This window comes from Rattus norvegicus, chromosome 2, assembly GCF_021556685.1.
Source record: "Rattus norvegicus strain SHRSP/BbbUtx chromosome 2, alternate assembly SHRSP_T2T, whole genome shotgun sequence".
NCBI classification, from domain to species: Eukaryota; Metazoa; Chordata; class Mammalia; order Rodentia; family Muridae; genus Rattus; species Rattus norvegicus.
This window is the reverse complement of record NC_141535.1, coordinates 194858965-194883670: the sequence shown is the minus strand read 5'-3', so window position 1 is coordinate 194883670 and position 24706 is coordinate 194858965. Positions and strand designations below refer to the sequence as shown.

Here is a 24706-nt window from a genome sequence, read left to right as displayed (position 1 = left end):
GACAAGAAGGGAAGCTGTTTTTAAGCAATCTGTCTTCAACTGAGTCCCTGAGGTGCTTTTACCAGCCTGAAGATATGGAGGTAATGTCCCATTTAATTCCCTTGGTTCTGAATGATTGACACAGGCTCTGTCCTGTGCTCCTGTTACCCCATTCTCTCTTCATGCTTCATTTCTGCTCTGTACCCTCCAAATGGGTTTGAGCCTTTGAACACTCTTGGTCTGGGGCCTGTGGACTCTGCCTTCCTACATGAAAAGGGTGGCCAGCTGCCCCAGAGTTACCGCCTGTTACCTGTTAACATTGAATCCATGGCATAAATAGGATGAAAGCTGTTTCCAGGCACGAAAGAGGAAGTAGTCCTGGACTATAAAAAGAGAAATTGAGCTCAAAGCCTGCCTTCACGATGCAAAGGGAGCCAGCTCTTAAGCATTCTCTGTGTTGAAGAATTCCAGAATTGCTGTTCCTTAGAGAGGCCATTTATTTATGTTTGGCCTCCTTAAAAGGTCTGAAGTGCAGTTTGATAAACACAGGTGGAAGTGTTCATCTTTAGCTCATGTTTGCTAAAAACCTGTGTGCCCTATGAGAGCACCCACACAGTAGGGACCTATCCATCACTGTTGAGCACATTTGTCCTCCTCCCACATCATTGGTCTCCCAATATGATCTCTAGAGCTTGTCTATGTCTAGCTTTTCAGGGCTTCCTAGAATGTACTGCATCTTGAACTGGCCTTCTAGGTAGCTGAAGAAGGAAATTCACTACGCTGTGAGGTTTTACAGCCGCATGAATTTCTTGGTAGAACTTTCTACAGTGATTGCCAGAGTCTGAAATCTTACTGGCAACAGTGTGTGTTAGTGCATCTCCAGCAGTTCTCCATTTGAAAATGCCTCTACCAGAAACAAACACACTGACCTACCATTTATAGACCAGTGTAATCCACGTGTCTCAGAAATAGTCCCTGAGCATTTCCTGGTTGAGCCTCTGCTGTGAATATACACCATTCTGAAAGCAAGTTGCCAACTGATGGGAGCTGTTGGGTAGGAGCTAATCTTAGCTGATAGAGCAAGTCACTTGTTAACTAGCCTGTGTGGCTCTCAGCCTCCCCCAACCCTCACAGTCTTTATTCTAATTCACATGGAAATCATTCAAACAATACTAGTGTTCTGAGAAAAACAAGTACATTTCAACTACCATTTATTGTTCAATGACCATGACCATCGCAAAGATGGTAGCTGGATACTCAAATGACTTGAATTTGGACCTTCACTACAAGACCCTTGGAATCTAATATAATTAAGGATAAACGCTGTTACACAAGTACCACAATGTACATTATACATATGTTTAGGGAGAGCATAGAGGGCCATTTGAGCCAGGCTTCAATGCAGTTTGAGCAAAGGAGATGACCCTGGGTTCATATTTCATAAAATCACCCCAAAAAGGTTTTATGTAAGTAAGTGAGGAGTCATCCTGATTACTGACCTGAATAGTGTATCGGGTGGATCAAGGGGAGGGAGGACACTGTCAACTGACTTCAGTACATCTCCAAAGATGTGTCCAGCTTTGTTGACCCATGCTCATATTCAGATGCTGTTTGAGCCCTATCATCATGATGGCTGCCTAGCCCACACTAGACTAGGGTTTCTAATCAGACTTCTTCTTCTAATGGTATGTTTTTCAATAGCTTTTATATTCTCAATATCAAAGGCACAAAGGACCACCCTGAAAGGATATGTTAAATAGGATACCACAAATGTCCCCTGAACAACCTAGTCAACAATATGAATGAGACTTAAGACTCTAATGTTAAACATGAAGCTAATGTGTTATTTGGTAGAATAAAGACCCCCAAAATATTCTGACAGCATAAAACAATGGTAAAAACCAATCAAGTGAATTTAACCAGATAAATGTTAATCTCTGCTTTAAAATCTCTTCCAAGTCAACTACATAAGGACTAGCTTTGGGATATCTGGCTTGATGGCAGAAATAATTATGCACTCATAAAACGCTTGCTGAGAACCCACTAGAAGCCAAGCTCTCATCTCCCCATGCTCGCTTCTGTCACCACATAGGGGAGATTTCATTAAAAGTAGATCTGCTTCTTTTCCTATGCAGTCAGCTTTTCTGGTAAGGAATTAGCCTTGTCTTGTATATCCCTGGAACCTAAATCAAATCCAGGCAAAAACAGTGCTTGCCATCCAGCCTAACACTCTATCTCCTGCCTCACCCCTTCCTCCAGTTTTGGGATTACCAACATGTGCCACCGCACCTGGCAACAAAGGCTTCTTGAGTGCCCACAGAGGCAACTATTTCCATTCGCAGCCTGTTTAATTCTTACAACAAACCTATTATAATCATTTTGCAGATGACACATTTAAGGATTAATGATGTTAATGCAACTGCCTGTGGCTTGGTTGTTAGTAAATTTCAGAGTGTCCAAATCCAACTGGTTCATACTGATTCCATATTTGGATACAATCCCAACAACATGGGCTGAGGAGATGTGAAACGGGGTGTGTAGAACACAGACATCACAAGTATGAGGCCCTGATATTGATCTCCAGCATCCACATGAAAAGCTCACATGATAGCATGTGCTTATAATCTCAGTGCTGGGGTGTAGAGTCAGGAGGATCCCTGTGAATCACTGGCCAGCCAGTTTAGTCTAATCTAGTCCCCATGTCAGAATAGGAGACCCTGTCTCAGAAACAAGTGACTTCTGTTATATGAAACCTGAAGTCATACTCTGATATCCACATACTACACATGCCCATACACGTAACCTTCACCACACAAACTACTACTACTACTACTACTACTACTACTACTACTACTACTACTACTACTACTACTATGGCTGTACTCCTTGACTCTTTTCTATCATCTACTTACTAGACAGTTTTTCCTGGTAGAGGGGCTGAGCTGGTGATGGGGGGCTTTTGTAGGTCTCCAATGACACATCTCCCCCACCCCCTTATTGTCATAGCTTTTCAGAAGGAAAGAGAAGCTGAAGCAGCCTTCACAAGATGATAGAGTTAGAGTCAGGTCTGTGATGGCCTAGGACACTCTCCACTATCCAGACCATGCCAAGATGCCCTCCCTAACCAATTCCAACCAGCACACTTTTAGAAGAAATGACTGCCAATAGAGATATATGAGTTAGAGGGCTGCTTTCAGCATCTTTGTTGTCTAGATGGGAGATCACCCGAAGAAGGGAAGCAGCAAACAATTTGATAGGAAAATAATTATTGCCTCCAAATACTTGAAAATCCAGTTGTATAGCTTTCCTGTTAAGTCAGTAGACAGTTACTAGTGTTGATGTGTTGTGATTTCTCGGTGTTGGTAAGGCTGTGGGAAGAGAACTGACCATGTATTGGTTTGTTCCTGACCCCTCACATACATCTACTTGAATTCCTTTATACGTTATCATCTTCTTCTTCTTCTTCTTCTTCTTCTTCTTCTTCTTCTTCTTCTTCTTCTTCTTCTTCTTCTTCTTCTTCTTCTTCTTCTTCTCTACCACCACCACCAATCACCATCATCAATCATTATGTTTATGCATGAAGGAAAGAATGGTGAGGGGGCTGCATGCCTCAATGTGAATGTGGAAGTCAGAAGACTTTGTGAGGTAGGTTCTCTCCTTCCACCTTTATGTGGGGTCTGAAGATTGATCTCAGGATGCCAGACTTTGAGGTAAATACCTTTACCCACTGAGCCATCTTACCACCCCTACTCTTGTTTTTGAAATAACCCTGTTATATCTCCTCCATGAGCCTAAAAAATTTGTCCAATGCCATATTTCAAAAATGGAAGAGCTAGGATCCATTTGTTGCTATTCCTGTGCAGCATACCTTTGGTCTTTTCTACACTTTCCTTGTGATGGTGTGTCAGGAGGGTGATCGCAATGGATGGGCTTCTTAAAGACATTTTCACACAGGTAGGGAGCTCACTAGTTCAAGAAGAATTCTTCCATCCATTGTATCAATTTGCATAATCCTTCTAACCCCACATACCCCAAAGCCAGACTCTGAAACTAAGCCAAGAAGCTGAAGGACACTGGAAGGTAGCACTAATGGTTGCTTCTCACTGAGACCTTTCATGCCCTTTAGGACCAAGTCCCCGCCCACCTCTCATCCTGACCTCTTACCGCCCACACCACCATTTGCTTATTCTTCCAAGTAGCTTTGGTATGGACTCTTACTTTTGTATAAAATAAACCAATGATATTTTCTTTGCCTCCTTTATATCTATTCAGCTCAGAATGCACACATTATTCCTCAGTGACCCCTGACCTTCAACTGGGTTCAGCATCTCTCCTCTGTGAATACATTGTCCTGTTTCTAGTTACAGCTTAGCATGCTTCTCCTAGTTATAGTATGACCTCTTAAAAGAAGATAGAGTTGTGTTTGTTTTGTGTCTCTAGGCACAGCTAGTAATTGGTACATAGTGCTGATGAATGAACAAACGAATGAATGAATGAATGAATGAGTGAATGAGTGAATGTGTGCTTTGAGGCCAGAGAGATCTTTGAGGGCACCCTCTCCCACTCTCAACCTGGAGCACTTTACCCCATCTCAAAGTGATGGTGCCTCTATCTGATGATTGGGAATAGTAACACAGACACTTTATAGGAATTAACATAGACTTCAAGCTATCAGTGAAGAAACCAGCCTACATAACTTTCATAGTAGTAAGACCACTAGAGAGTGATATTCTTAGATTCTACACTGCTCTCTTGGCTCCCTGAGAAGTTTTCTTACTTTATAAAACATTTTATTTCTCACTGCCAAGACTCAAGAGCATCTATCAGTTAAGCATTTGATTCTAGGACTCAGTATAGAGAGAATGCAAGTCTCCCGTTGAGTGTGACATACTCTGCCCTCTCCTCTCCCACTAGGGCTGAGAAGATAGATGATACAGGCTGACTCCCTCAGACATCACAAACCACCAGTCACCACTGTAGAACTTTCTAATGTTGTCTCCTGAGTGGCCATCCTTGCTTTTCTCGGCCAGCTCCCGTGGGCTGCAGCTCAGGTGTGATGTCTGTTGAGACCCTACCTCTACAGTTAGAAAGGATGTTACACGGCTGCAAGTAAAACACTAATCAATTTCCCCTAATGGCTTTTCCCAAACCTCTACCCTGACAGCTACTCTTAGATCAGGCTGTCTAGTGACTTTAAGACTCTCTAAATATGTAAATAAGTTTTGTTACACCATTAAGCTTGTAAGAAATAAGACATTAATTAGCATTAGCATATTGAATCACTTAGGTGTCAGTAGCTAATATGGCTAATTGACATTTAATAAGTCTTGCTATCTAATTTGCTATGAATTACATTAAATGTTAATTAATTACTTAGTTATTCTTTACACAATTATTATATGTTAATGTGCATTTAATAGCTTATTATTTGGGTAATTGTCCTAACGGTAAACAAGTTACCTGTAAATGTGCTAGTTTGAACATATCTAGACCACTCATGAGAGAATTCTTTTAAACCTAATTGATAGGTCAGTTAATATAATTTCAAATTATTGAAAAAATAACCATGGATTTGGAGGACACAATTCCCTAGTTAAATTGGTCAGCTTTTACTTTATTTGTTAGCAGCATCTGTAACAGGTAATACTCTTGTTACCCATTCCATTAAACTGTTGACAATAGCTCTATGAATGAGCACACCTTGGAGAGGGTTATTATTGGCCCATGTGTAAATCTCAGATGTTTTGTTAATAGAGTCATGTGGCTGGTTCAAGAGCAGGTGTGATTTGGACTGCGTTAGTGGAAGCACAGTGTCTAAAACAAAAGCAATGGGAACCTTGCCCTGCCTTGCTCTGGTACAGCCATACAATATTTTCTCAACTCTTAAGAATGACATATTTAAAGAGATATAAGTTATGTCATGGGAAGAACTGGAGAAGAATTCCAAGATGTTTTGCCAAGGAAAACTAGTACAGAACAATCTTTCTTAACATGTATGATAGTTTGCAGAAAGTAAATCGTTTTTCCTTCTTAACTCATTGATTCAAGTGAGAGCACTGGGTCATGTGGCAGGAGTTAAAAGCAACAAATTTCACAGCCAGTTGGAGCTAAGGATGGGAGAAAGTGTTTCTGGAGTAATGAAAACCCCGTCACTGGAGGAGTTCAAGCATTAGCTAAGGGATTTTTAGCACTGGCCTGTGCAGAAGGGACTTGAACTTGGGAAGCCCTTCCAGGTGCATATAAATGCGGTTCTATCTTGAGACCCGGCCTGGTAGTGGGCACTATCTCGCCATCTGACTCCCCTGGGTCTGAATTGCAAATTCCCTTCAGGTGTCCTCCACCAGCCCACGCTCCGAGTGGGGCTCAGAAGGGACCAGCTGAGCCACGGCAGTCAATTATCTTTGACAGGACAGGACAGGAGAAAGGGCAGGCGCCTGGCAGGCAAATAAACTTAATGAAGTTTGTAATAGACTGCGGAAATATCAGCCTCGTGATCAAAGCAGGAATAAGCCACAAGAAACTATTAATTAAGACTCTCCCACTATCTCCTGTTCGCATTTCCTCCTTCACTGTGGCAGGAACATTCTAATTGTTCCAGGGCTTTCAAGATGCAAAGGCAGCTTTTCTTTCCTGGATTTCAAAATGTCCTTGGGGTTCAAGTGTCTGTTGCCATTACTGTCAGAGCCTTTGGGTCTCCACATTCCAGCTTTGCCCTCTGTAAGCAGGGGAGGTACCCTGTGCTGAATGCCTGCTCCCTCCTGTCTCCTCACAGTCTCCTTGTCCGCCCAGAATGCCCTTGTTCTTCCGGTGCCTCATCCCTTTTTGACCATGCTGTTGCCCATTAACCCTTCCCACCCAACTGTTGTTTTGGCCGTAAAACTCTTTCTACTCTTGTATGTATGTACTGGCCAAAGGAAACAGTCAAAACATTTAATAGCCAGTATTATAGCCCCACACGTGAGTCCATTTATGAACAACGATAAAATCCATTTCCTCTAATTTCGGAACTAAAGCTGCTTATTCTGCAAATCATGCACCAAACCAGTCCAACATCATCCTAGTCACTGGTTGATTTTTCAGAATCCTTGGTGTGATCTCCCATCTGATACAGGTGTCACTGAATAAAGGTTTTGCCACAGGAACCAGAATCAACCCCTTCCAGTCACTGCCGTTCCGTTCCTAGACAGAGAGCCTCAGACTTAGGAACTGTGTGCACAAGTTGCAGCACAGAGTGCATTCTGGTGCTCCCCGCCCTCCCTGAAGACGAGCACCAGCAGATCCCTCTAACGCTATGCCTGCCCTGCACCTCATTCAACGTACCCTCAAGGCCAGACCACTTTGAAGAACGGGGTGGTTGACAGCTGCTGGGAGCCTTCCACCTGCTCCTCACTCTTCCCAGATCCAATTCCTGACCAATGTAGTCACCTCTTGGTGCCACTAAGTGACTTACGATCTATTCCCCAGCTAGTGTGAGCAAGGCTTAATATCCCAACCACTGGATCGCTATAGCCGCACACTCATCTGTCCTGTCTCTCCACGTGCCCTGTCACCTCCCCAAGAGCAGGTGTTCTAGATGACATCTGCCTTTTTCAAAGGGAAAAACAAGTTGGCAAAAGGTCCCCGGGGACAGCAACGAATGCCAATTTTTCCTCCCCTAACACATGCCCAGGCTAAAAGAGTCTGGACTCCATTCTCTTGCCTGTCCAGCCATGAATATCTTCTGATTCAGCCATGTGGTATCACATGAGAGAATCCCATAATCCTTTCCTGAAAATGCCAGAGGAGATCAGGGGGCACCCATAGCCACAGCAGCCACAGCTCCTGTGGGAGATTTATGGAGACAGATGGCTATGGGGAGCAAGAGGTATCAGAATCAGGAGCAGAAGGGATGACTTATGATCGCTGTCAACATAAGCAGACCCTTGCCATTGGAAATGGCTTTCTTGTTGACTGTGTTGGTTGAAGCCTCAACAAATGTAAAAAGATGAACTGGGAGCTCCAGCCAGGGCTGAGATCTTCCGAGGTGAAAATCATTAGCAAGAACAATTTCTCTCCCTGCATAGTGTTTATCGTCCATGGCCTTGGCTGGGGCTGGTGGATCTCAGTTCCAGAGAGAACCAGTAGGCAGAATCAGGTCAGGCTATGAATGACAGTGGGCAAATCCAAGGCTATTATCACCTGCCCCCTTGCCCCACTGCCTTCCTAAGTTGGCCTGTTCAATTAGCTTAATGACATGGTGGAAGATGGTATTTCCAAACAGTAGAAACAGCTGGGCTGCAATCTCTCTGCTTGCTAGCTTGAAGCATGTCAGGCTGCCTCTGTGGTGGTACAAGGGCCCTGTCAGCATGACACACATTTCGGGGAAATGCTATAATTCACAACTGACACCTCGATCAATGCTCCCAATTTCTAAGCTGTCTTCCCTGGGAAATAGAGAAAGAATCAGCTTCAAACGACCCAGCAGACTGTGGCTAGGATGGATCCCCTCCACTGTCCTCCTGCCAGCTTCTACTGGTCTCTCTGGGCCACTGTTCCATCCCATTGAGCATGGTGGATGAGTACAGCCTCTGAGGTCAGATGTGACCTGAATCCTCCACCATTGAAGCTGCATAGGACCTCAGACTCATTGATTGCTTATTCACACTGACTCTCTAAAATTGGGAACCAGTCAAGTCTTGCTGCTGAAAAGAACTTTAAGAGACAATCCCTAGAGAGAATTCGGGGTCTTGCCCTACATATTGGAAGCCTTCCATAAACTTAGCAGACAGGCTTGGTCGACTCTTCTTGCCTTCTCTCATTCCTGACTTGGTTCTCTTTGGGGCTGCACCTGTCGCCACAGAACACTCCCCTTCAGCCTAGCATCCAGCTGTGTCCGATTCCAGTCGCCTGGGTTTGCTTCTGCATTTCCTTGGGACTCCCTGGGCCTCTTTGCCAGGTTTTATGTCTCCCTGACTCTTTCCTTCCCTATTTCATATTTCCCAATAGCCTTACTCCATTCTTTATGCCACAGAACACTATGGAACCAAAAAGCTTTTAAACCCTGTGCAAAGAATAAACTCCTCCGAATGGCGATTGCCCACAACCTTGGTGAAGCTCAAGCTGTGAAATCCAGATTTTACTACTGTAATTATCCTGCCTGAAGCTATGCCAGCTTGGCTGGGCTGGCAAAACAACGGGCCAGTCAGGATCCAATCACCCCTTTCCCATGGACCATAGAGAAGCTGCCTAGCTTTCAGCTGGGTGCTAAAAATAGGCCTGGGGGGGGGGGTAGAGCAGCTAAAAATACTCTTTGGCCAAAGGGCCTTCCTGTGCCCCACAGGCTGGAGGCAGAAGGGCTTTAGGAACCCTGGGGTTTACAGCTGTGTGGTCCTTCATGGGCAACATAGAATGGAGAAAACACACAGACAGGCACGAGGGGCAGCTGTAACCAGTAATTTAGGTAACACTTACCAGAAGAGCTGGTCCCAGAAGGTGAGGCTGCAGAGCACACACAGGCAGTGAGCTGTCCACAGCCACCCCCATGGATAGACAAAGAAGGAAGAAAAGTTGGCTACAGGAAGCCTTCTTAAACTTTACTACTCTACTCTGGCCTCCACTGTTCTCTGCGAAAACACAACTTCCTTCACACTTTGCCCATTAATTCTTGGATTCACTTTGCCCCCTGGGAGAAAGATGTTTTACCACAGTCAACCCTGTGTCCATCTGGAGCGCTGTCTACTGTAAAAGGTGAGTTGATGATTGTGTTTGCCGGGTGCTAGCCCAAGGCAATCCTACAGTAGCCTTGCAAGGACAGATCTCTAAGGACAGATGAGGAACTGAACTCAGGTGGGGCACAGTAACTTCCCCAAAGTTTCTCAGTTAGCCAGTGGCTAGCCTGCATGTGAATCTTATTCTGTCTGGCTGTGGCTCCTCTCTGGCATCCTCTATGGGGAGTGACATTGCTTGTCCTGAAAGTCCACATGATAAGATCTGTCAATTATGTTAGCGATTCTACTGGAAGGGTTGTGATTGGCACCCAGTGGGCAAAGACAAAGGACACTGCCAAAAGTCCTACAATGTTCAACGAATCAACAAGGCTTTTCATTCACAAATGTCAGGAGCACTAACCCACCAACCGGCTTCCTGTAGCCAATCCTCATGTTGCCTTCCTTCTTTGTCTGTCACGGGGCTTGCCATGGCATAGTTCACTGTGTGTGCTCTGTAGCCTCAGATTGTAGCTCTGCTAAAGCCCATGCTTTAGCAGTCAGTGTCTGGTCTCTGTGGGTGTTAACCTGGGTACATCAGAATTACCTGGAGATCTGAGAACATCAGAGAACTGAGTCCTGCCCCCGATATTCTCAAGGATCTCTGGACGTCCTCTCCACCCCTTTTCAGGAGATTCTCATTCAGCTGTCCAGTGCAGCAGGTCAGGAAATATTTTCCAAGAGCAAAATTACAAAGGAGTTTGTGCCAGATTCCTGTCAGCTCTGAAAGCACTCTGACACAAGAAGGCACTTGGAAAAAATTTCCAAATAAAACACACACACACATACACACACACACACACACACACACACACACACACACATACACACACACCTTTATACATGATAACATATACAGTTCATGTGCATTCACACATGAATCTTTATGCACATGTGGATGTGTGTGCATACATACATTCGCATGCACACACACACAAACACACACTCACCTTTATACATGCTTGCATGTGTACCCACTTGCATATATGCATGGACCTTTATGATTTATGCACATGTACACACACACATACACACACACACACACACACACACACACACACACACACGGTACCAAGAGTCCAGGTAGCCTCAAAAGTAAAACTATTATAGTCCATGATTTCCATCCGGTGGTCTCCATCACCAGCAGATCAATCACCCAACAACAGAACACTCACCTGGGCCAGTGGTCAATGAAAGTGTGAGTCAGTGCATCTTGCTCTCAGACCTTTGATAAGAGCACACCACTCCATTAACAGATGGGAGTGTTTGGATTAGTTGTTGAAGTAAGTGGGAACAAATCCGCAGGTGAATTGTCAAGATTAATGTGCATACGGGTCCGCAATTGGAAGGGGACCAGGTAACATCACGCTTGGATAGGGAGAGTCAGGGCAGCAGGAATTGATCCAAGACAAAGGAAAAACAGAGGACAGTGACAAGTACATAGGGGAGTGGTAAGAGTTAATGGACAAGAAACTGAAAACTCCACCTAGCCCATCACCCACTTTGCCCTTTCGTGCCCAGAACCCAGGAAATATTCCAAGCCTAAGCCCCAAAGCATCTGGATGGATGATCCACCCCACACCTTGTCAATAACAGCCCCCCTATTGTTATCAATTTGGTTCAACAGATGTTCGCCTCAGACAGGGAAGACAAATAAGAAACTACTGTAGAAAAAAACAGCCATATGCCCAGAGCATCTCTGCTCCACAGGACGGTTTATTACAGGAGTGACAACTAGAAGAGTGAATGGCATATAGACTAAAACACAGTCTTCCTCCTCCCTTCCTTTCTCTTCCTTCATTCCTGCTGTCCTCTCTGTGACCCCTCCCCAAGTACTCACGATGGCAAGCAAGCCACCACCAAGATGTATTCTCCAGCTGTGTTCCAAAGTTTTGTTTTGAGGTGATCTCACTAAGTCTCCCAGACTGGCCTTGAATTTGTCATCCTCCTGTCTCAGCATCCCTCCTGGGATAGCAGGTTTGGGCCAACAGGCCTGACCTTCTTTCTTTACATGTTTCTCTCTATCCTTGTTTATTTTTACTTCTTGACACCCCCCCTTCTTTTCTTCCTGTTGTCTCCCTTCCTTCCTCTCACCGGTCTTTCCTTCCTTCCTTCTTCTCTCCCTCCCTTCCTCCCTTCCTTCCTTCCCTCCTCCCTTCCTTCCTTCCTTCCCTCCTCCCTTCCCATCTTTGTCTATCCCTACCTGGCTTATTCCATCAGTCCTGTCTGCCAGCCCTCTGAAGACTTGAAAGTCTGGGGACACCGATAGGAAGCATCTTCACCCAGCTGCTGGAGGATCTCAGGCTGAAGGTGAGGTGAGGGGTAGCTTTGCCTTTGTCTCCAGGTCTCAGCAGACAGGCCTGGTAATACAGCAGGACTTACTCACTGAGAACTGTTATTGGATAGAGATAGGTGGCTCCCAGAACCAAGAATAAAACAAGTTTAAACTCACAGGAAAAAGATTTCCTTAACTGTCAGCTCCCAGGCAACCCTGACAGATGCAAAATTGGTGTAGAAACCGGAACATAGCAAAATCTCCTGGGGGTGAGGGTGGGGGTCCCGCTTGCTGTCAAATTTCTACGGTGAACCAGCCTGCAAAGCAAAAACATACTGAGTGAATACAGGAACTGTCCCTATCAATGGAAAGGAAGGGGGCAGGCTGTCTTCTGATGGCATACTTTGCAGCCTACCCTCTGTGTTCTCACGCTTGCTGCTTTATGCACCCTTAATCCATAGAGTGATGCTCAGACTTATAAATGCAAAGCTCCTCAACACGTCTGATTCCTGTGTAACTGGTCAGCCCTAAAGCTCAGTAGGCTTCATCTCCCTGCCTTTAGTTTCCAACCTCCATAGCCTCAGGTCATGCATGAGCCAAGCATGGATTCAATCCAGGCCAGGCATGCATGTAACAAGTATTTATTAAACTGTTAGTAATACAAATCAGTGTTAGCCAATGAGAATACAATGAGAACATAACAGAGACAATCATTTTTCATCTAACTGCATCCTCTATTCAGAGAATGACAGTCATTAGATTTTGATAACATGATAAAATTCAACTGTGGCAATTGAGTATACTGGACAACAGTCACAGGACAGGATGCTAAGCGTTTGCTGAAGCTGACCTGATCAGGTGAAGATTGTGGGATGGAAGGGAAAATTTTTCTGCCTTTCTAGAGATCTGGCACTTGAGGAAATTTGTTAGTTTAAAGAATATGAAGCTAAGACATCCACAGAGCACATGTCACCAGCACACGACACCAACATGTGTCATCAACACTTGGCAATAGTAGCACCCTTCGTGAGAGTGTACCTGGATACTTTGTTTATGCTGGGCTTGTCTTGTGTGGCTTTGACTAAAGCCAGTTTTACAGAAGTGGGGAAAGGAAAAATATGCCAAAAACCAAGGTTGGGTGAGGGGATACGTAAGCTAGCGAAGGATGGGTTAAGGACCTTAAATTCCATTTTAAACTCAAGGGGAATTAAGAATTTTAGGGGATATAGTGGCTTTATCACCTGTGTGGTCTTGGTTTGTTTGTTGTGGAGGGTGTTTCGGGTTTTTTGTTTGTTTGTTTTGTTTTTAAGGTTTCTTCTAGACCAATATATAGAAAGTGGTCAGAATATTAAGAGACAGGACATGCATGTCTCTGAAGAGACAAGTTAAGAAACTATAACATAATCCAGGCAAAAGATAATAGTTTTAACTTGGGCAGGGATGTTCCAGGAAGATAAAGAAAAGAAGAATGATTCTGAGAGATTTAGGGGAGAAAATCCATAAATTTGATAATGGACTAGATACGGGGACTGAAGTGGGGATGGTGTGACGGATGATAACAGAGCACTCACTCCTGACATGTGGAGCACTGCGGTGCCATCCAACTAGACATCATGGGGATGACGGTGAGAGGAAGAGCACACACTGATTTGCACACTCTGGAACCAATGGAAAAGGATACATTAAATAAGCCATTTATAAATCTTGAGCTTAGAGGACAGGGCTGAACTGTTTTCTTAAAATTGGCATCACTAATATAGTCACCAAAACAGGGGAAATGGAGAAGCCATTTGGGATGTTGTATGGAATAAGAGCAGGGAGTAGAAATAGATAATCTTCAAATGATTGGAGGAGTGTCAATGAAGGCTAACTGTGAGGCATCAGATTTTCTTTGCCTAGGGCTTCTAGTTAGATCCAGAGTTAGCATTCGTTGGTATTAAGCATCAGCACTGAGGGAGAATGGGAATGTGGGCTGGAGACCATTCCTGGTAGCCTATGGTGGAAAGGTAGTCTTCAGCAGCAATGGAGGTGGCAGAAGGCTCTTTCTTGATGGGAAGCATGAAGCTAGAGAAGGAGAGCCATGTACTGAAGGCAGGGGTCTGACTGGCCTGGGCAGGGAGACTGTGGAGCTGGAAGAATGAGATGAAGAAGTTAGACCCACTACCAGCACTGTGTGCTGAGAACTGCACCCATTCTGACAGCTGACCTTCATAGCACCTCTCAAAGACAAGAAGCGAGAACACAGAAGCTTAGGCCTTCCCAAGGTCACAATGCAAGTTCACATTAGCTCATCCTTCCAGTGTTATGTGAAGGACGATGAGAGCACAGAAGAACGTAGGGAAGAGAAGAGAGTGGTGCACTCTGATATACAGAGAAAGATAACGACGTCCGTTAAGACACTAATTCACAGATTAAAGTGTCTCCCAAGAAGGAGGGATGGACGGAGGGGGAGCTGGATGAGGAAAAGCCTATATCAATAGCTCTTCCCAGTGAGAAATGGCAGTATCTCTTGGTCCTCCTTTATCATTCAGGAATGAGGAAGATGAAGAAGTGAGGATTGGGACAAAATGATGTCTGGACAAACAAGGAAATCCTTGCAAAACATGAGCTGATTTGCTTGACCCTGAACTCTCAGTGTCCGTGTATCTCCTCACACCCTGGGCCTTGCAAACTTCTGCCTCTCGCTCATTTGTGGGATTATGAGAAAGGGAAGGGATTGGTTTGGGACAAGGAAGCTGATGAAACCCACAAAAGTTCCTACAAGCTAGGCCTGAGCCTAAGAGAAGCACAAAGAGAAGGATACAGAACACCCGTGAGATGCTCTTGGCAATGGGGCTTGGAAACTGGTCTGACCAGAGAGAAGTTGAGCCTGGAATGTGGGATAGTTTGCATGTACAGGTGATTGGGGGCGGGGGAAGCGTCATTGAATATTGAACATTCTAGAATGGAGGAACTTGCTGGGAATGGAAAACTAAGTCCCAGAACACAGAAGGAGGAGACTGAGTTCGTTGGACCTGGGAAGGGAGTAGAACTCAGTGTGAAGAAGAGCTGGACATCAAACACACCGGGAGTCCCAGCTCATCCACCGCACAACTGCTTGTCTGAAGTGATGAGCCAGGGACATCTGCTTCCCAAAAAAGATTGCCTCCCCAGTGACTGTGAGGAAGGCATCCACAGAGGGGCTGTGCTGGCTGCAGTGGGTGATGAATGCACGCAATCAGGCCAGCAGCTTGCAAACATTTCTGTCAGATAGAGAACCCTGTCATCTCATTCCCAATTTTATTTCGTTCTCTTTCACCTCGTATTTCAGTTAATGGGAGCTGTCAAGGAGACACTTTGGTCCTTTCCCCTCCTCCTACAGCAGCTTATGCAGTCTGACAGCCTGAGAGATTTTTTTTTCCTGAAGACCTGCATAAAATAAATTGTTAAACTTTCCCCGGGGATTTATATATCTGTGTGTACTTCTGTGTATGAAGGTCTGTTTGTGCTCACCTATCATCACATGTGTGCATGTGTGCATGCGTGCATGCGTGCTTGTGTGTGTGCGTGTCTAGAGAGCATGTGTATGATGAGGCTGAAGCAACCTTAATGCAAAGCTGGATGTATAGGTGTGTGACTCTATGGTTTAGTATCCTGTGTGACCAAAGCCCCAGTAGTACCCCTATAACATGGGTATTGCAAGATGGACCCTTCATCCTACCATAGTTGTCATGAGCTTCATGATACAAGAAACATAAATACCCCTTATGAGCCACACATACCATTGGTGGATACATCTAGTGTCAGCATCTATCTGCGTGCCGCCATTGTTGATACCTTAGCTCCCTAAGGCTTGGTGTGTTCAGAACTACTCTCCTGACTCCTGACTCCTGAGCTCAGGCTCCCTGACTGCTGTCCCTGCCCCTGCTCACAAGCTGCCAAGCATTACCAGAGAGCCGGCAAACACTTAAATCCCCAGGCTTACTTGCCCATGCATTCAACAAACATTTATTGAGTATTTACCGTGGGTGAAACTCTGTGCTGACCTCAGGGGACTCCGAGTTTAATAAAACAGATGCCATGCACACAGAAAGCTTTCGGACAAACTTTGAGTATAATATACGGGGTATTACAGTAGATCCAGCCCCAGGCATCATGGCAACTGACCCTCTGGACTTGCAAACCAACCGCTCCTCATCTTCTCTTCCAATATTTTGCCACATTCTTCAAGTTGCTCACACTTTCAGAGTCACCTTCTTTGACACTTGACCCCGTGGCCTCTGGGCTAATGTCACTTACTGCTCACCCTCATGACACCAGGTGTATGACAAGGTCTCAATTGCCCTGGCTTTACCGGCCCTCCATGAATAACTTTTTCATACTCCTCCCACATGCCATCCGACCAAAGCTGTGCATCAGTCTTGAACAGACACACTTCCTTCCCACTTCCCCATCTTTACTCGCTGGCCTTCTTTGTTCCTGGAAAGTCTTACCTGACTCTACACCACATCCCATTGCTTGATACGGAGTCATACATGCACTTGGAGTCCTAGCTAAGATGCTGCTACCTCAGAATGCCCTCTAGAATCCTATATCCCACACAGGAAAAAAAATGTTATCTTCTCTGTTGGAACAGGTAACAACAAAACTCATTCATAGATAAATGGGACTCCTTTCATGCCACAACAATTATATTTGCTATTAGAATTGATGAAAGGTTGGATGTAGAAGACTGAGGTTCTCATAAAAAATCATTGTCCATATAAGATACAGTCTGCCAACATCCTGTCATGGGACAGGGCAGGACCTCAGAGAGCCCTACCTTCCTCCTGAGGATTTAGACACTGTTAGTGGTTGAGAGGGAAGGAGTGGGTATTTTCTTTGGTTGAGGTTCATGTGCTCCATAAATAATCCAGTGAAACTCTCTGGGTCACACACACAAGAACATGAAAGTAGGAAGAGATTAGCAACATGGGAGGGGAACAAGAATGGGCAATAGGGGCGATGTGATGAAGTGCATTGTATACATGTATCATAGTAAAACCAATTATTATGTATAATTTACATACACCAATAAGACATTTTTTAAACTGCACATGTCCTTGTAGACTTAATGCATGGCAGAATAAGATTATATCCACTTCCTCCAAAAAATTTCAACTAAAATGACTGAAAAGTATTAATAAAATCGAAGCCCATGGCGGCAGAGAAGGCTCAGTGTGCAGTGTTAGCTGTGCAAGCATGAGGACCTGACTTTGGGTTCCTGGGACAGTGAGCAGCTCTATCCCAGCACTTCCCAGTGAGACAGGAGTCTGAGACAAGGGAATCTTCGGAAGTCCATGAGCCAGCTAGGGTGGCTGGCACACATAGTTACAAACAAGAGATGCTGACTCTAATAAGGTGGAAGGCAAGGTCCAGCACTCAAGGCTATCTGCTAATTTCCACATACATGCTATAACATGCATATGCTGACACTCATGCACGTACACATGCAAGCATATACACATGTACACAGACAGAGAGAGAGAGAGAGAGAGAGAGAGAGAGAGAGAGAGAGAGAGAGAGATCAAACCATGGAAGCAAAGATCATAGTGAATGTTAGAGCCTGGAATGTAGAAGGCATAGCTTTGACTTAGGTGGGTGGAGAACCCTAGATTCCTGGGGTGAGGAAGTGTGAATGAGGTGCAAACTCATCCCACCTGTACTGAAGGCCTCTCATGCATCACCTCAGATCCACTTAAGGCCTTTTGCCACTTCCCCATTACCATGTGTAGCACCATAGCCCACTGAGCCTGGGATCCAAATAAGTTCATGCAGTTGCAAAATAAGAGCACTTCCTCTTAGGTCTGCACCACTGATCTACAGCTTCCCTGTGGTGGGGAATGGGAAACAATATTGTGGGACATGCTTGGTGTCCATCAGAAGCAATCTAAAATACAGAAACTTTGACCCGAGGAAGCAAGGCGTAGTAAGTAACTTTTTTCTGTTTTCTGCCCATGTGTAGAGCATACCAAAGAATGGTCATTTGTATCTGGAAATCAGTCCTACAAGACTAATGATCAGTGGTTCTGAAGCCAAATGATAGCCAGTAGAGAAACAGAGTTCTGTGTTGCCTCATTGCAACCCATGGCTACTCTGAGTGTAGTATTTCCCTCACTCTTGTTTCTGGGCATTAGTAAGATCAGTTCATAAGGACAAGTGTTTTCTGAAGAAACCAAGCTGAGCCATCGGCACAAAATCACAAAAAAAGATCAAAGAAAAGATGGCTTCCACAGGTTTCAGAGGGATATTTTTAAATCTAGGAAGCCTAGCTACCCATATCGACTTCCAGTCTTAAGATAACATGAAATTACACCTCTATGACTCTGTCCAAGCCTTGAGTAGAGTTAATTCTTGAGACGACTTTGAGACTTTAAATTTGGGGGACATCAGCCATAATTGAGAGCAGAACTAAGTCACCTCACTAAAAACATTTGAGATGATTTTTTTAGATAATGGAAAATGGAGTCCAAGTAAGCATCAACAATGAGACAGAGGGAAAGGGGCATAAAACAGAAAAAAAAAAAACCCTATAATTTTCCAAAAGAGAAGGCTGGTATGAAAAATCTAAATAGCACAGAAGAATGTTTATAAGTTGAAATGTGACAGAAGTACAAGTTTTAAAATATTTGAAGGAAAAAGAAATGAAAGTACACATAGTTACAAGAACAGAATGTAAAGAAAACTTTTTTGACCAAGGAATCATCTATAGGCTGTATCCAGCTAGGAGAATTCCAAAGGAAAAATGAAGGAACACAATATATGCCCCAGGGATGGCTTTGCACTTGTTTGTTTATTTTGTGCAGGTGTGGGTGGGTGAGTAAGCACACACAAGCCCTAATATGTGCTTCAAGTCAGAGGACAATTTGTGGGAGTCAGTTCCCTCCTGCTACCATTTGAATCTCAGGGACCGAACTCAGGTTGTCGTGTCTGACAGTATATACTTTACCTGCTGAACCATCTTTCTAGCTTGAATTATTTTTAAAAACCCATAGCAAGGTGTGATTGTAAAGTTTTGAGCAACATGAATAAAGAAGAGAAATACATTAAATATTAGCTATCAAAATGGCATTAGATTTGGATCAGAAATATCAGAACTAAAGACACTAAACTAATACTACTAAACCTCTGAAAGGAAGAAGTCACTTTGAATTTAGAATTCAATACCTAGCCAAACTTTCCCTTTCTCTGACATTTCCAGTGAGATCTAAAAATCCACCAGCCATCAACTTTTCAAAAGAACCTCCACCAGAGTGAAAAAGAAAGTGAGTAAATTCATAATAAAAATATAAACAAAAAATAAAATGCTGCTATCCCAACAAACAGGAATCTAACACAGCTGAGAGTGTGATGTCTCAGGTTATGATAAGGGAGCATCCACGGCCAAGGACATGTACTGAACTCAAGAGAGTAGAGTCCAAGGAGCTCAAACTGAATGGGGGATCTTGTAGATCTTGACCTAGAAATGGCTGATCAGGCCAGACAGATTGTCTTAGGTGTGCAGCTGTACGAGAACAGTTGCATCGCTTTGTTTAGGAGTCTGAAGAAATGTACATATGCTACATATTAAACAAACAACTGAAACCAGAAGGGATTGAACGGAAAGAAAGGATAGTTAAGAACAGAGAAAAAATCATTGAGTGATGTAACTGAAGTGTTAATGTTCACATAGTAACAATAACAGGTACACTAATCAAAAGCCACTCAGTGATGCTATTGGGAAGAAGGGAAAAGGAAATACTTCTGATGGGAGAGATGGAAAGAAGTAGGCATTGAAGGAACTAAGTTTTCCTCTTTGGCATTAGGAAGTCAACAGTCAGGAGCCAACGTTTTAGAATCCAATATTATACATGTATGTCATTTATCGAGTAGGAAGGACTGGTTAAAATAAACAGAAGAAAACGGGGGCTTGTTGGAACTGTTGTATAGGTCCAACACGAAGAGAGGAAGCAAATGCCCTTTTCTATTATTTGATTTTTGTTCATTTTTATTTTCTTAAAGATTAAAAAGAATTACGTGTGTCTGTGTGTGGATATGTATATGTAAGTACAGATGCCCACAGAGTCAAGAAGAGGTCATTAGATCCCCTGGAGCTGGAATTAGAGGGACCATGAGTCACAGGTGTGGGAGCTGGGAACTGAACCCTCGTCGTCTGCAAAAGCAGTACATACTCTTAACTACTGAGCCCTCTCTCCAACCCCTCCGTTGTTTGAATTTTAAGACTGTGTACATTGTTACTGTGGTTAGAACTGTGTATGTGTAGGAGGCAATCACTGTGATATCTTCCAATTAGAATATGTTTATTGTCTCAGAATTCAAGCCAAGGAAAACAATGGTTAAGCATGCATTCTTTCTAAAGGTGCTGAGAAGTATCTCACACTCAGGGTTCAGGAGAAAACAAAAAAATTCAATTCGTGCTCCTAGCAGCCACATCGATCTCACTTGTGATGGAGGACCAGAGATTAATCAAGAGGATATTCGATGGTAGGATACACTGGGATTTGTTTGCTCCACAAAATGTCCTGGCTCAAATGCCCCCACCTCCATCTTGGAGAAAGTGTATACTGATGTAAGGGAGATAAGGAAGTTTTTTACAGCATTGGGGCGAAGCAGAGAGAGTGTCACTGGAGGTGTGCTCTGCCTACGGAGTGAGAGGTCATAGAGCCAGAAGAATGGGAGAGTTGTAGCTCGCCAGAGCCTCCCAGTGTCTCAGTCATTTCCCTAGGGTTATCAGCTCTCTGAACAGGAGGTGGATGAATGCTTTCTTGAGGACAGCCCAAGGAGGGTGCTATCAGCAGAGAGTCTAAGGAGGGAAGTTTGGAGGCCACATCAGAAGCCCAGTGGTGGAAATACGCCAGAAAGAATTTTTTTAAAGCCCACAAAAACATATCATGAGGGAAAGAGGCAGCAATTCAGCATCTGGAAAAGTCCTTCTCATTTCTTTCCCACCTCAGCCCTGCAGGAGCTCCAGGCAGTTGCCTGTAGCTAAGATGGGATGGAAAAGGAGCTTAAAGAAATTAACAACCACGTTTACCCCACAGCAGGTTACTGAGCACCAGCAGAGCCTGAGTTGGAAAGAAAGAGAAAAGCTTAAATTGGATGTGAAATGAAAGTATTGATTTAGATCCACCTGGCCTTTTTAATACCTGTAAGTAAAACTAATATCTGAAAGTGACTGGGGAAAGCTATGGAACCTGGCTAGGGGCAGCAATGGTGACCCAACAGCAGGTTTGAAAAACAACTTGGTTTTTAATTATGAATAGGGGTTTGGGGTGTTTTATGTGTATGTGTATTATGTGTATCCACGTATGTGTGTGTAAATATTCATATGTGTGTGTACTCAGGCACATGCGCCATGGCATGTGCATGGTCTGAGTTTAACTTTAGGTATTGTCTTTGCCTGAGACAAGCCCTTTCTGTCTGCTCTTGCTCACCTCGGCATATGCCAGATTAGCTGACCTATGAGCTACAGGGGTTTCCTGTTTCCCTGTGGGAACACTGGGATTATAGATGAATGCTACTCTACCAGGTTTTACATGGGTTCTGAGTATTTGAACTCAGGTCCTCAAACTTAGACAACAAGCACTTTCCTCACTGAGCTGTCTCCCTGGGGTATATGACTTTTTCAAAGGAAGGAGACTAACACATTGAGATCTACTGTATAATTGTGATATGCACATAGATGATCAAATTTAATATTTCTGTTACTTTTGTTTCCTGTTGCTGCGATAAAAATGTGCTAAAGAAAAGCAACTTAAGAAAGACTTTTTTTTCTAACCTGCAGTGGCAGGTTATGGTTCAGCATTGTGGGAAACTCAAGGCAGCTGGCTACTCTACATTTGGATTCAGGAAATGGAGAGCATAGGAAGCATCCACGTTTGTAATTATATCACTTTCTCCTCTCCAGGACCCTCCAGCCTAGAGAACTGTGCTACTCACAGTACTTTTCCCCACTCCAATTACCATAAACAAAGATAAATTCCCACAGACATGCCCTCAGGCCAGTCTGACCAAGACGAAGAATCCTTCACTGAAACTCTCTTCCAGGTGATTTCTAGATTGCATCAAGGACAACAATTAAAATGAACCATCTCGACTCCCAACCACCTTTCAGAGTAGTGGTTAGAATTTCTGCTCTGTAAATCAGAAGGATGGAACTCGGCGGGGAGGTGGGTTTCAAGTCGCACAGCTAGCAGGTATTGAGACAGGAATCTGATGTGGGCCATCCCCAGAGACCATTCAAATCTCAGGCGAAGTGATTCAGAGCTCGTCTTCTGTTGTTAAACAGATGGTCCTCAAACCCAGCAAGTCAGCAACTGACCTCACCGATCACATTGTTTCTTCTCCGTTAGCCTGGTCTATAAGATAATAAAGCAGTAGTCAGCAGCCTTCTGGCAAGCATTGAGTTTCATACGGAGAATGAATGAAGGTACTTTGCCTATCACAGAATGAACGCTCAATGAACAGTACCTAGTACTATCATTAAGCTACATTGCACTGTGAGTAAGAAAGGACAAAATGAAGGGACGACTCAGAGCTGCCTGGAATACTACAAACACTCGGTGACTGTCAGAATGTAAGGCTGGGTTTCTTTTCTCCTGAAATAATGCACATTCTTTTTTTTTTTTTTTTGGTTCTTTTTTTTGGAGCTGGGGACCGAACCCAGGGAATAATGCACATTCTTAAATGGAATGCATCGCACTGTCTTGTAATAGTACAGGTGTTTTGTAAGAACCGAATGGAAACGTTGGCTTTGGGAAGTTATTTGCTTTTTCAATATTTTATTTCTCAATAGACTGCAAGCACATTGAAAGGTAGGGGTTGCAGTTGTACTTCTTTTACTAAGTTTATTTTTCTGTGTTCAAGAAATGTATGAGGCTGGAGGTGGAGCTCAGGGCTGGAGCTCTTGCCTGGCATTCATGAAGCCCTTAGTCCTATCTCCAGCAAAGAAAGAAAGAAAGAAAGAAAGAAAGAAAGAAAGAAAGAAAGAAAGAAAGAAAGAAAGAAAGAAAGAAAGAGAGGGGGAAGGAGAGAGAGAGGAGGGAGGGAGAGAGGGAGGAAGAGGGAGGGGAGAAGAAAAGAGAGGGAGAGAGGGAAAGGGAAGAGGAGAGAGGGAGAGAGGGAAAGGGAAGAGGAGAGAGGGAGAGGGAGGAAGTGGAAGTGCAGGGAGACATTAGTTTCTGTAGGGCATGGGTAAAGCACTGCATAATATCTATAAAGGGAACCAGAGATGGTTAGAAGTGGTATTCTGTCCTCAGAAGTTTTCCATCAATGTTAGTTACCCCTTTTATTTGTCTATTTTTTTAAATTAATGTGTATGTATGTATGTATGTATGTATGTATGTATGTATGCATACCTTTGTGACTTTATATGCACCGCATGCCTTCCTGGTGCTCACCAAAGCCAGAAGGTATGAAGTGGTTGCTAAGAACTGAACCCAAGCACATTGGAAAAACAGAAAGTGCCCTGACCACTGAGCTGTCGCTGCACCCCCTTTGTTAGTTACCTTTATCATCGTTGTGACGAAACACCCAACAGAAACGTCAGGGGTATCTTATTTAGGGTTTTCATTGTTGTGATGAAACGCCACAGCCAAAGCGACTTAGGAAGGAAAGGGTTTATTTTGCTCACAGTCCATCATCAAAAGCAGCGAGGGCGCGTACTCTTAGGGCAGAAACGTGCAGAGGTCATGGAGGGTGGCTTGGTCTCTACGGCTTGCTCCACCTACCTTCTTATAAAACCCAGGACCACCAACCCAGGGATGGCACCATCCACAGTGGGCTGGGCCCTCCCCCATTGATCACTAACTAAAACAATGCCTTACAGCTGGATCTTATGGAGGGATTTTCTCAACTGAGGTTCCCTATCTGACCACTCTAGCTTTGTGTCAAGTTGACATAAAACTAGCCAGTACACGGGGGAACAAGGAGTTGTTGTTGTTGCTGTTGTTTTGCTTTTGCTTTTTATTTTTTGTTTTTGTTTGTTTTGCTGTTTTTTTTGTTTGTTTGTGGCTTTTGTTTTTTGGATTTGTTTTGTTTTGTTTCTTTGGCTCATGGTTGGAAAGATTTCAGTCCACAGTCCTTGACTCCTTTGATTCCGGACCATGGTGAAGGAGAAGAGCATCAGCACAGTGAGAGCATGCGGAGGAGAAGGCTATTTGTCTCACAGAGACTGTAAGCGAAGGGGAGATCAGGCTGGAAAACATGTCTAGCTCTCAAAGTTATAGCCCCTCCCACTTCCAATGGTCCACATCCTTCAGCTAGGCTACAATCTCTCAAAATAGCACTACCAGCTTGGGGGAGGGATGCTAAACATTCAACACACTAGCCTTCAGGAAACATTTCAGATTAAAACTGTAGCAGAGGATAACAAAGCTGAAGCCAGTGTCAAAAATAGGGACAAATCCTCGAGGGTCAGCATGTGATCATTTGTACAGCCCCTCCTCACAGGGGGAACACACCCCAAGAGCCCATAGAATCTAAATTAAACATGGGGCTGGAGAGATAGCTTAGGGTTAAGAGGTTAGGATTCCTTCCGGAGGCCCTGAGTTCAATTCCCAGCACCCACAGTGTAGCTCACAACCATCTATACCTCTAGTCCTATGGAATCCAATGGATAATCTCTTCTGGTGTGCAGATATACATGTAGACAGAATATCCATGCACATTAAATAAATAAACCGTAATTAAA

The 24706-nt window shown here is 44.0% G+C and overlaps 1 long non-coding RNA gene across 1 annotated transcript in view; it reads right to left on the bottom strand.

The window, feature by feature from the left end:
- LOC147996479 (uncharacterized) overlaps nt 1-24706 on the bottom strand; it is a 142285-nt gene that overhangs the window by 58834 nt on the left and 58745 nt on the right. The window contains exons 6-7 of the long non-coding RNA XR_015675546.1: nt 12175-12314; nt 11926-12082 (exon numbers count right to left, since the gene is read on the bottom strand). This is a non-coding gene — a long non-coding RNA (uncharacterized LOC147996479). The remainder of the gene's footprint in view (nt 1-11925; nt 12083-12174; nt 12315-24706) is intronic.